General features: G+C 35.4%; 1 protein-coding gene and 1 pseudogene across 4 annotated transcripts in view; both read right to left on the bottom strand.

Annotated features, from left to right (window-relative positions):
* The window catches only part of CDH18 (cadherin 18), a 982,055-nt gene that overhangs the window by 721,289 nt on the left and 247,532 nt on the right, over window positions 1-13,234 (bottom strand). For 3 of the 4 annotated variants that reach the window (XM_059416934.1, XM_059416940.1, XM_059416939.1), the window contains one exon: window positions 259-316. The gene's annotated coding sequence lies outside the window, so the exon portion shown is untranslated. Of the gene's footprint in view, window positions 1-258; window positions 317-419; window positions 558-13,234 lie in introns of those variants that run through there. The other variant, XM_059416937.1, reaches the window with a different exon arrangement.
* The window catches only part of LOC132027472 (F-actin-capping protein subunit alpha-1-like), a 112,076-nt pseudogene that overhangs the window by 59,730 nt on the left and 39,112 nt on the right, over window positions 1-13,234 (bottom strand).

Raw genomic sequence — 13,234 nt, forward strand, 5'->3', positions numbered from 1 at the left:
CTAATGCCAATTCACCTTCACTGATTCTGTGACATTTGAAAAACGTGCCTATGAGAGAGAGTTCCAGAATTCCTAGGAGAAAATAAGGGGTACAGCGATAATGTGTTTTAAAGACTGATTGTAAAACAGAGAGAATTGCTAAGCCAAACCTCCCACTATCTCAGGATATCTCTGAAGATCTTTCAGAGAAACTGTCTGACAACAATTTTGATATTTCTATAACATCTTACTATAACAAAAATTATACAAAAACTTTACCTTATAATTCACTTCATGAGTGGTGATATATTTTCTTCTATTCTGCTGTGATTGGGTCCTGAAGGAAAACAAATATGAAAAACTTTTCAATATTCATATCCTCTAAATCCATGTACAGTTATAAATAATACAAAACATGGTTATTATACATTTTTCCATACCACTGAAGAATCCAACTCATGGGGGCACCTGGGTGGCTCAGTGGGTTGAAGCCTCTGCTTTGGCTCAGGTCATGATCCCAGGGTCCTGGGATCGAGCCCCGCATTGGGCTCTCTGCTCAGCAGGGAACCTTACTTTCCTCTCTCTCTCTCTGCCTGCCTCTCTGCCTACTTGTGATCTCTGTCTGTCAAATAAATAAATAAAATCTTAAAAAAAAAAAAAGAATCCAACTCATGAAAACAGAATAGGGAAAGAGAGTCAATGCACTTTTTAAAAGGTAAAATATTGAGGGGCTTGAACTGCTATTTTTTTTTTTTTTTTAAAGGCACAACCTTTGAGACAGTGGCACCAGCTAGAATCTCAACTGTCTCAGTTGTTAGATGTGCAATTTTGGACAATTCAGTTATGTTCCCTGAACCATTATTATTTCAGCTGATTAAGAAAAATGTAACACACCCTTTGCGGGGACCTGAGTATCAAGTGTTATAGTCCATTTGAAGAACCTAGCGTTTTGTTTAATACGTAGTATTTATTTTTTATTATGTAATTTTAGTCACTTTACCATACCCCATTAGTTTTTGATGTAGTGTTCCATGATTCATTATAAATTTAAAGTACCAGTAGTGATTGAAAATAACGATAAAATACTATTTCTTTTGATAGTATCTATTAATATGTATTATAAATTCAGTAATTGGTGTCCTTTAAAACTAATACGATATGACAGATCAGAATAGAAATGCAAAAAATAGTCAAATATGAACTAAAATATTTCTAACAAGGGAGCTTTGTAAAGTCAAAAGAAGTATGTTGTTATATAATTGCGACAATTAAATGGAATTGATACTATTTTCATATTTTATAAGGTGAACAACATTTCAGTTGTACTGAAGTATTACGTTTGAAAAGACTATTGATATAAGAAAAATAAAAGGTGAATATGTGATCTCAGAGGATAATGAGGCCTTTCAGAACCTAAAAGCAAATGGCTTAAGAATTATTATTATAGTTAGTTAAAATCAACTTAACAATGCACTTAGGCATCAGTGTGCTTTGCTATGATTCATATTTTCTAAAACTGATGAAAATGACACTTATAAAGGTTAAACAGAAGCCCATAAATACTTTAGGAATAAGTTAACAGAAATAGATTATTCATTCAACAATTACTTCTGAGTACCTGTTAGGTACCAAACATTATTATTCATATTAGAATTACAGCAGCAAACAAAAGAGACAAAAACACCTGACCTCACGGTGTTTATATTTCGGAGAATAAAATATATACTGAAATGAAAAAATATATATATTCTATGTCCTATCATCAAAAGTGCTAAAAAATAAGCAGGGAGGGATTATGAAATATGGTTATAAAGATCTTCTATTCTACCAAACCAAAAGGTCTCAAGTTCCTTTAGAACCCCATGTCAGGCTCCCTGCTCAGTGGGGAGTGTGTGTCTCTCTCTCCCTCTGCTCCTCCTCGCTGTTCCTGATCTCTCATTTTCTCTCTCTCTCTCAAATAAATAAACAAAATATTTTAGAAAATGGAACACATGGTACTCAGAAACTTCATTCTCCCTAAGATACCTACACATGCATTCTGTCATGGTTTTATTTTGGAATTCTGAACTTTTCAATATGGCTTTTCCCTATAATAAGAGTAAGGAGAACCCAATGTGACTGATTTCTAGGTTCGATTTTTTTTTTTTAAGATTTTTTTATTTTTATTTATTTGACAGAGAGAGATCACAAGTAGGCAGAGAGGCAGGCAGAGAGAGAGAGAGGAGGAGGAAGCAGACTCCCCACTGAGCAGAGAGCCTGATGCAGGGCTTGATCCCAGGACTCTGAGATCATGACCTGAGCCGAAGGCAGCTGCTTAACCCACTGAGCCACCCAGGCGCCCTCTAGGTTCGATTTTAAGAACCATTTACGTTACAGTGTCCAGGCGCCCTCTTACGAAGAACTAGAATCACTCATTAACAGTGCATCATGGACGGCTCCATTGAACTACACATGAGCGTGATTTGAGTAGAGGAGAAGGAGGATTTCCAAGGAATAGTTTTTAAGAACTGGGGTATTTGAATATTGTACCAGAGAGAAACTCATATATGAGCCCACAGGGACCTATTCACGTAGAATGGACACGTTTTCCTAAGATTAACACAGGCCTGTCGGAAATGAGGCCCACTGCATGTGGCCGGTCGTTTCATCTCAGCTCCATTGCTAGCACAGAAAAAGCAGTATTCTCCTCCAGGGGTGTGAGCTAGAGCACAGCACTGGCACTGTCACACCGTCCCCTAATCGTACTGTTTAGAATCTGGCAAAAGATGTCCATCCACTGAGGAATGGCTAAAGAAGATGTGAGATATATAAAGATAGGTATCTTATGTGTGTGTGCGTGTGTGTGTGTGTATAATTTCGCATATATATGATATATACAATAAGTGCTATTATACATAATTTATATATAAATTATAGAAATAAAATTATACATATAATGGAAAATTACTCAGCCATAAAAAAGATGAAGAGCTTTCTATATGCAACAATGTGGATGGAACTAGAATGAGTTATGCTACGAGAAATAAGTCAGTCAAAGACAAATATCACATGATTTCACTCATTTTTGGAATTTAGGAAACAAAACAGATCAATAGAGGGGAAGATAATAAATTAAAAAGAAAAAAGAGGGAGGTAAACCGTAAGAGGCTCTTAACTACAGAGAACAAACATGGCTGCTGGAGTGGACGTGGGAGGGTGATAGTCTAAATGGCTGAAGAGTATTAAGAAGGGCACCTGTGATGAGCACTGGATGGTGTACGTGGGTCATGAATCATTAAATTCTCCTTCTGAAACCAGTATTTTGCTACATGTTAACTCATCAGAATTTAAATAAAAACTCGAAACAAACAAAAATAATAAAATAAAACCTGGCAAAAGAAAATTAATTTATAATTGTTCTTAGCGTCTTCTGAACTAATATATCAACCAAGGGATTTCACCAGTGAATAACAACCCCATCTTCTGAGTCATATACATTTATTCAAATAAAAGGAAGCAATCTATTTAAATACTTTCTGGAAAGGATTTATAAAATTTTCTCTTTATTAAAATATGTATTTCACTTTTTAATTAAATCACACTGTCTTGTCTCTACTTAGTTATTTCTGTGTGCTAATAATATTTTTAAATGCAATGATCATTTTAGAGATAATTTCAGTAAGTATTCTTTGTACTTGCTAGCTCTCCAAATATACTTCAAGGTATACTTTTTTTTTTTTTAAGATTATTTATTTATTTATTTGACAGACAGAGATCACAAGTAAGCAGAGAGGCAGGCAGAAAGAGAGAGGTGGAAGCAGGCTCCCTGCTCGATCCCAGGACTCTGGGATCACGACCTGAGCCGAAGGCAGAGGCTTGAACCCACTGAGCCACCCAGGTGCTCCTTAAAAATATTTAAAATACATGTATGTAGTCACATAAAAATGTATTTTCTATATATATATATATATATGCCATGGTATCAAAGCTATTCATATTATGTAGCATTCCATTTGATTTCACTTTATTCTCTAAATTACAGGCATAGTATATACTCACAAAAAACTAGTCTCTGAAGCTTGTCCAAAAAATAACAGAAAGAGAGAAATGTCAGCAGAGTACAATACTATATTCCTTTGATGCAATTTTGTTAAAAATCTTATTAAAATTATTTTAGAACAGTTTAGGTTCACAACAAAAGTGAAGGGAAGATACAGAGATTTCCCAGATACCCCCATCCACACACAATGCATAGCTTTCCCCCATTATCAACACCCCCACCACAGTGGTACATTTACTGAAATTTATGAACCTACATTAGCACCTCATAATCACCAAAGTCCATAATTTGCATATGGTTCACACTTGGTATTATATATTCGATGGGTTTGGATTAATGTTTGACATGCTTCCATTATCTTTATGGTACATAACCCCAACCAATTCCTTGTTCCTCCTTGTGAAAGCCAGCTAAACCAGTCCTGGATGCCTGATCTAGAGAAACTGTGAGATAACATATAGATGTTTTAACACACTAAGTCTATGGTAATTTGTTCATGGCAATAGAAAAATGGGGGCACCTGGGTGGCTCAGTAGGTTAAAGCCTCTGCCTTCAGCTCAGGTCATGATCTCAGGGTCCTGGGATCGAGCCCGGCATAGGGCTCTCTGCTTAACAGGGAGCCTGCTTCCTCCTCTCTCTCTGCCTGCCTCTCTGCCTACTTGTGATTTCTCTCTGTCAAATAAATAAATAAAAATTTAAAAAAAAAGAACTACTTCAAAGTGATATAGGAATCAATAAATTTCTAATTCAGCTTTTTGACTTGGAGAGTTCAATGTAAATGCATTTATTTTAGCAACTCCAAAAGATTTTTCCTTTTATATTAACCTCTTCAGAATGTTAATAATTAAAACTGAAATGTTGTTTTTAATTTCAGATATTTTCAAATGTGCTTTTCACATTAAAAACAGAAAAAAACACAAATGTTTAGAAAAACACAGTAAGTTGAAAAAATAGAGCATTCTATATTTAAAAACAAGGTCATTTTCCTTAGAAATGCTTTTATATTCCATATATGTTGATCATTATAACTTATTCCTTATTTCAACACTTGGAATTAACTAGAGAAATTAACTCTCCTCCATACATAAAGATTGCTAAAGGAAAATAGTCATATTCTGTATGGTTTGGTTTGTACTTCCAACATAACAATGATAAAACCTAACATTTTGGCTGAATCACATTGGAAAGTCATCAGCAAGAGGACTCCACTACATAATATAATTAAGAGTGCAATGTATAAATAATCTTTTGCTACTTGATACAAGGTGCTGCTCGTTCATTAGTATAAGGGTCATTTGTAAGCCAATTTTGTTATTACCCTGAAACGACATTGTTGTTAAATTGTGATAAAGGGGAAACCATAAATTGGGAAAGAATTTTAATGGTCATTATCTTCATTAGCTAATGAGATGTGCTAATTATGTTCTTAAATGACAATGATTTAGTAGCCCTGGCAAAGAGGGCTCACAGAGCAGTAACCAGGCCAGTCCCCTTCAATGTGTTTTCACAATGCTGAGACATAACTAAGAGCCATAATTATGTTATGTATAACATTATTCATTAAAAATGTCTATCTAAGTTATGTTAGATTTCATGTTGTTTTTCCGTGATTTATTTGCATAAAATCTAGGATACTGAAAATGTGACAGAGAAAATTGCATTAAGGATGTACTTCTTCAAGTGTGGTTCCTAGACCCCTGGAGATCCCAGAGGCCCCATCAGAAGATATATGAGGTTTAAACAATTTCCATAGTAATTAAATGTTATATTTACTGTTTTTATTGTGTTGACAGATGCGGCGGCAGGGAGGGGAAATACAACAATTGTAGGTAAAAATGCTGACTCCTAAGCATAAATCAGAAACGTACCTTCCAACTGTACTAAAATTTATTATATTCTTCAGCCCTATACCGTTTCAGGAAAAACAGCGGAAGGAAGGAAGGAACGAAGGAAGGGAGAAAGAGGAGGAAAGACGGGAGGGAGGAGGCAGAGAAGAGGAAGATTTGGAAACTCTATCTCAGCAAATCAGTTTCTCAAATGACCAATGTATGATGTCACAAAATCATCCACAGGTAAAGGGGTTTTCAATTGTTGTGTTTTGATGTAGTATCAAAAAGTCACAATTAACTGAAAAAAAAATAAAATGATGCCGTTCTCAACCACATACCTGAGTGAAGCCAGTTTTTTCTTTTTTTTCATATACTTCAACTGAACAACTTATCATAATAGACTGAGTGAGGAAGCAGATATAATAATCAATCTTCCTCCTATTAAGCCAGACATAGCTTATTAAAGAAAATCAAACAATGCCAGATTTATTGTAATTTTTTTTATTTTTTTATTTATTTTCAGCATAACAGTATTCATTATTTTTGCACCACACCCAGTGCTCCATGCAATCTGTGCCCTCTCGAATACCCACCACCTGGTTCCCCCAACCTCCCACCCCCCGCCCCTTCAAAACCCTCAGATTGTTTTTCAGAGTCCATAGTCTCTCATGGTTCACCTTTGCTTCCAATTTCACCCAACTCCCTTCTCCTCTCTAACTCCCCATGTCCTCCATGCTATTCGTTATGCTCCACAAATAAGTGAAACCGTATGATAATTGACTCTCTCTGCTTGACTGATTTCACTCAGTATAATCTCTTCCAGTCCCGTCCATGTTGCTACAAAAGTTGGGTATTCATCCTTTCTGATGGAGGCATCATACTCCATAGTGTATATGGAACACATCTTCCTTATCCATTCGTCTGCTGAAGGGCATCTTCGTTCTTTCCACAGTTTGGCGACTGTGGCCATTGCTGCTATAAACATTGGGGTACAGATGGCCCTTCTTTTCACTACATTTGTATCTTTGGGGTAAATATCCAGTAGTGCAATGGCAGGGTCATAGGGAAGTTCTATTTTTAATTTCTTGAGGAATCTCCACACTGTTCTCCAAAGAGGCTGCACCAACTTGCATTCCCACCGACAGTGTAGGAGGGTTCCCCTTTCTCCACATCCCCTCCAACACATGTTGTTTCCTGTCTTGTTAATTTTGGCCATTCTAATTGGTGTAAGGTGATATCTCAATGTGGTTTTATTTTTTTTTAATTTATTTTTCAATTTTTTATAATAATTTTTTTTAAAGATTTTATTTATTTGACAGAGAGAGAAATCACAAGTAGGCAGAGAGGCAGGCAGAGAGAGATAGGGGAGGAAGCACGCTCCCTGCGGAGCAGAGAGCCCGACATGGGGCTCTATCCCAGGATCCCGGGATCATGACCTGAGCCGAAGGCAGAGGCTTTAATCACTGAGCCACCCAGGCACCACCTCAATGTGGTTTTAATTTGAATCTTCCTGAGGGCTAGTGATGATGAACATTTTTTCATGTGTCTGATAGCCATTTGTATATCTTCATTGGAGAAGTCTCTGTTCATATCTTCTGCCCATTTTTTGATATGATTGTCTGTTTTGTGTGTGTTGAGTTTGAGAAGCTCTTTATAGATCCTGGATATCAACCTTTTGTCTGTACTATCATTTGCAAATATCTTCTCCCATTCCGTAGGTTGCCTCTTTGTTTTCTTGACTGTTTCCTTTGCTGTGCAGAAGTTTTTGATTTTGATGAAGTCCCAAAAGTTTATTTTGGCTTTTATTTCCTTTGCCTTTGGAGACATATCTTGAAAGAAGTTGTTGTGGCTGATATCGAAGAGATTACTGCCTATGTTCTCCTCTAGGGTTCTGATGGATTCCTGTCTCATGTTGAGGTCTTTTATCCATTTTGAGTTTATCTTTGTATACGGTGTAAGAGAATGGTCGAGTTTCATTCTTCTACAAATAGCTGCCCAGTTTTCCCAGCACCATTTATTGAAGAGACTGTCTTTTTTCCACTGTATTTTTTCCCTGTTTTGTCAAAGATTATTTATTGTAATTTTTAAAATTTCAGTTTTTCTTTCTAAAATATTAGATATTGACTCATATCAGTCACATAAACAAAATATCTTTGGGATGTCAATCTTAAGACTTTAAGGAAGGGAGCCTGGGTGGCTAGTCAGTGAGGCATTTGACTCTTGGTTTCAGCTGAGATCATGATCTCATGTGTGGTAGAATCAAGCCTTGCATGGAGCTCTATGCTTAGCAGGGAGTCTGCTTGAAGATTCTCTCCCTTTTTCCCTCCCCCTTTACACACACACACTCCCTCTCCCTCTCTCTCTCTCTCTCTTTCTCTCTCACTAAAATAAATAAATAAATCTTAGGCAGAAAAAAAAAAAAAGACTTTAAGGAGTATTGCCTCATGATAATTGAAAGTCAATAGACATGTTGATCGGTTGATGAAAAAATATTGAAAAGTAAAATAGCATATTATAAATGTGATTTTAGTCTACATGAACATAAAATTAAATAAGTTCAATTATGAAAGGCATGAGTCATTAGAAACATAGTAATTATTTAGCAGTAAGGAAGAAATTGCATTTGCCTCTTTGCTGAAAGTTGGTAACAGTAGGAATAAGACTGTGATTTAACATGTCCCTTCAAATTTGGCTGTAAAAACCCTGCTTCAATGGCAGAAGTAGGCCAATCTACAATATTTTTAATTGAATTAAAAATTATTTTAAAATAAATAAAGAAAAAATAGCTTTAAATTAATGCTCAACATATTTACAAAAACTTTGGGAAAAAATTGAGCAGGAAGAGGATATTGATAAATTACATTATACAAATTATATTATATAAGTGATTTATCAAAACCATATTACTGTTATTATACCATAAGCAAAATCAGTGATTTTGTCCAGATAGAATGAGAACAAGAAGGATTCAGGTAGAAATTACCCATTTGTCCATGCCATGGAATGTTTTTGCTGTTGTTGATTTTATTTTAACGTGGCATAGTGACAGAATTAATATTATAGAGCAGTAAAGATGAATGAATTACCGTTATATATATCAACTGTAATGATTTGGGGGAAAATCAATAAAGAAAATATACTATATCAATTTGCTTAAATAAATTTTAAAAATGTGGATTGCAGATACAATTTTGCAAATCTGTAAATAAAACTAAAGGAATTATTGGCACAAAACTCAGCTGACTGATTACTCAGCGGAAGAGGGCGGGAAATGAAATCAGGGGAAGCAATAGGGTTCCAGTTGGCCAGTGAATTATTACACTTTCAAAAGCATTCATCTGTAGATATTAAAGATTTTAAAGTTTAAAAAAAGATGAGGATGGATTATCTAGTTTAATTATGGGTATTGTGTCCTGCATGAACAGTGTGTAATGATGCTAGATGTGATACACTCACAGTTCTCTTACTCGATGGTATAAGATGCCACAGAAATGGTAACAAGCCATTATGGGTTGTAGTGATCCACTGTTCATTCCCAGAATTGGATGTTCCTTCTTTAGCAGAGAACACTGGATTGATTCCATTTTCTACTTGGAAGAAGAGCACAACCAGTACCTTTCTGTTTTATTGTTGTTGTTGCTATTGTTTCCACTGAGTTTCTATAATCTATAAAGGCAAAATTCCATCTACTACTAAACACGCATGAAGTCATATGTTTTTTGCATCGTCAGGGAGGATGGCATAGGTATACAAAATCAGCTCACAATGTTCTCTGTGGAAATTTCCCCAGTTCTTAAAACCTATTATAACTCCAAAATAGTTCAGTCAAAGTGACTCAGTTTTCAGTGGAGAGATAAGGTAATTGAGATAATGAACTTCAAGACTGGGAAAATAAGAAATATCTTATGCCATTAGAGAAATAGACTAAAAATGTTCACACCATTCACTTTTTAACATAATTTTCCATTCTTGTGTGAGTCTAACAGAAGGACATAGAAAGCAATAGGGGTATACTCCATCAAATTTCTCTTCTCTGTCGCATTTCAGCTGTGTTCACATTTTCTCCCTAGCCATTCAGAGATAATGGAACCTCATGTATGAGAACTCTGTTACTGACAAAAAAAAGAAAGAAAGAAAGAAAAGAAATGAAATGACCTCAAAGAAGAGAATTCATATATTTGTTTTCTTGGTCTATTAATTGCCTAACATAAAGATGTTATCTTTATAATTGAAATTTTAATTGTCTAGAGAATTATTCCAAAATAAATGATATTTTAAAGAGTTATAAGTACCCCTTATTCCCTCAGTTACTTTCTCTTATTCTCTGTTATTTTGTAAATATATCAGTTGGATTTGAAATATAATCCCTGTTTTGTTATGAATGTTAAAAATATTTCTGGATATTGTTCATGTTTCTACTGGGATCAAAAAACTATCCATCTGCTTGTCCATATGCTGGAGAAGGGGACGTGGTAACTTTCACTGGATGTGAGCTCTGTCATTGTTTACTACTGCCTGAGGAAAAGGTCATGATTCTTTTAATTTTCTTTACCTAAACATAAAAATAAACATATAACATTATGTGGAACAACTATATATGAATCTTACTGATTCAGAAGCTATAATTTAAAGAGATCTTTTTAAATCTAAATATTTATTTAAAAAAAAAGAACAGCAATGCAAAAACACTTAGAATGCAATCAATTGGAACAATGCTTTATAAAATTCTCATTATTATTTTGATTTGATACCTTGCCTGGACCATTTAAAATACTTAATTCTAATTATGGATACAATAATCTTGAAGCTCAAATGCTACAACTAAAGCATCAGTAGTCAATGAAATAATGAATGTTACCAATGAGGATATTGATATCTTTGACCAATTTACTAGTAGGCACATTGAGTCCTCAGAGGCTCTTAATGAAAAGTGCTTTAAAATTAAGAATGGGGGGCAGGGGGTGCCTGGGTGGCTCAGTGGTTAAAGCCTCTGCCTTTGGCTCAGGTCATGATCCCAGGGTCCTGGGATAGAGCCCCACATCCGGCTCTCTGTTCAGCAGGGAACCTGCTTCCTCCTCTCTCTCTGCCTGCCTCTCTGCCTACTTGTGATCTCTGTCTGTCAAAAAAAAAAAAAAAGAATGGGGGGCAGGGGTGCTTGGATGGCTCAGTTGGTTAGGCATTTGCCTATGCCTCAGGTCATGAACTCAGGGTCCTCAGATCAAGCCCTGCATTGGGCTCTCTGCTCACTAGGGAGTCTGATTCTCCCTGTACTCTCCCTTTGTTCATGCTCTCTCTCTCTTTCAAGAAAGTAAGTAAATAAATAAAAATAAAAAACAAAATTATATTAAGGATGAGAAATTATAAATACTAACATAATCATTAGTTGGTCATTTCAGCAAATAATTTTTAGTTGCAAATGATGCCTTAAAAGAGAAAGGTAGATGCAAGTCAAACATAAAATACTTAATTTAAAAGCCTATGCATCAGTATAAGGATTGCCAGGAGCCTTTGTTATGCTAATTTTAGAAGAAAGATGTGGATCTCTGTCAGATCCAGTAAACCTGGCAAATGGTAATATGGCTATTTTAATTGTCTATGTAACATATCAAAAAAGAGACATAAAAAGAAATACTACAAAACAGGGAGCTCTTGTTAGCTATCTAAAGTTTTCTGAATGACTCAATTCATTATTTAATGATTATTCCAAAAACGCTCATGCATAATAGCCTGAGCCTTATATTTTTAAATTTCAAAATATTTGGTATTAAAAATGGGTGGCTTTACAGTGACACTCAATGAGTGCTGCTTTGACAGGCAGGGGTATATTTGCATGCTCAGTGGGAATACAACTGAGAGATTCATCAGGCAGAGTCTAAATTCTCCATTTCAAGGGTTGACAAATCTATTGGGATGTCTAGTTCTCCCAAGAATGATTTGCTAGTGATGAGAAGAAAGATTTGAAGGAAAGAAGATTGATATCAAGATATATTTGGAGAGTGCTAAAAGAGAAACCTGTTGTGACTTGAAAATAGGATCTAAATGACCCAGTTCAGTTTGAACAAATGTGGTCAGTGCCCAGAATTTACCTTAAAAAAATCCCGTAACAATATCAGTTATTTACATTTGATGATCTGAACAGGCAACTTTGAAATTAGATTTATTTTATATTGCCTCCTTAATCTTCATGCCCTTTTCTCTAACCCTGTCCCTATTAGAGCTGATACTTTTCTACAAAGACATTTTTTTTTTGCTTTTTGTTTCATTTGTTTTTGTTGTTCTTGCTGTTATTATATAAAAAGAAGAGTTCTTCATTAATAGAATGGTATTTCTAAAACCAAAGAGAAAAAAAGTCAAAGAAAAATAGAAGTTTTTTCCTCTATGAATAATAGTTGTGTTCTTCCTTTTTTGTATCTATTAAAAAAAGGCCTAGAAAAACTATCCTCTAAAGAACAGATGTGCAGTTTTGCAATTGATCCAACATAGACTATTTCTCTTTGACAGAAGAAGAATTCAGGATGAAAATATCAGTTTATTGCAGAATACCCAGGAAAATAAGGTACAGGAGAGATGCACTAGAGTATAAGGAAGAAAACATATGGAATTAATATGGGACTGGAATGGGTGTCAAATTAATATCTAGAGAGAGAGATGACAGATCTCCAATATACACAATGTTGAACTTATTTTTCTAATACAGTTATGCATTATTAGTCATAGAAATTAAAATAAGAAAAATAGATATTGAGATATATTCTATTATTTGCTCTTTGTACTACAATAAATTGACATGAGCAAATGCCAGAACACATGAAGCCCTCCCTCTTTGAACAGCACTGTTATTGGAAACAGACACCTGGAGAATGCTTCCTGCTTTATGCAGGAAATAGTAAGAGAAGATTTGCACTCTAAAATGTTCCTTCTGGTAATAATTTAAATTTAAAGGAATAAAAAATGAAGACAAGGCAGGGTACCTGGGTGGCTCCGTTGGTTAAGCATCCAACTCTTGATTTCCACATAGGTATTTCCACATAGGTCATGATCTCCTCAGCGTAGGGAGATCTATTCCCATACTGGGTTATGCTCACTCAGCAGGGAGTCTGCCTGAGATCCTCTCCCTCTGCCCCTTCCCCTGCCCTCTCTCTCTCGCTCGCTCGCTCAAAAAAAAAAAAAAAAAAAAAAAAAGAAAGAAAAAAAAATGGAGACAGGAAAATTAGACTATGACCGTAGGCAGAAAACAAAGGAGGAGGAAGAGGAAGAGAAGGAAGAGGAGGAAGGGGAGAGGGGGAGAAGGAGGAGGGGGAGGGGGGTAAGGAAAAGAAAGAGGAGAAGAAAAAGAAATTCTTTCAATGAATTAAATAGAAAGGAAGAGGGGAATGTATCTTTGAGG

Source organism: Mustela nigripes, chromosome 12 (genome assembly GCF_022355385.1).
Source record: "Mustela nigripes isolate SB6536 chromosome 12, MUSNIG.SB6536, whole genome shotgun sequence".
NCBI classification, from domain to species: Eukaryota; Metazoa; Chordata; class Mammalia; order Carnivora; family Mustelidae; genus Mustela; species Mustela nigripes.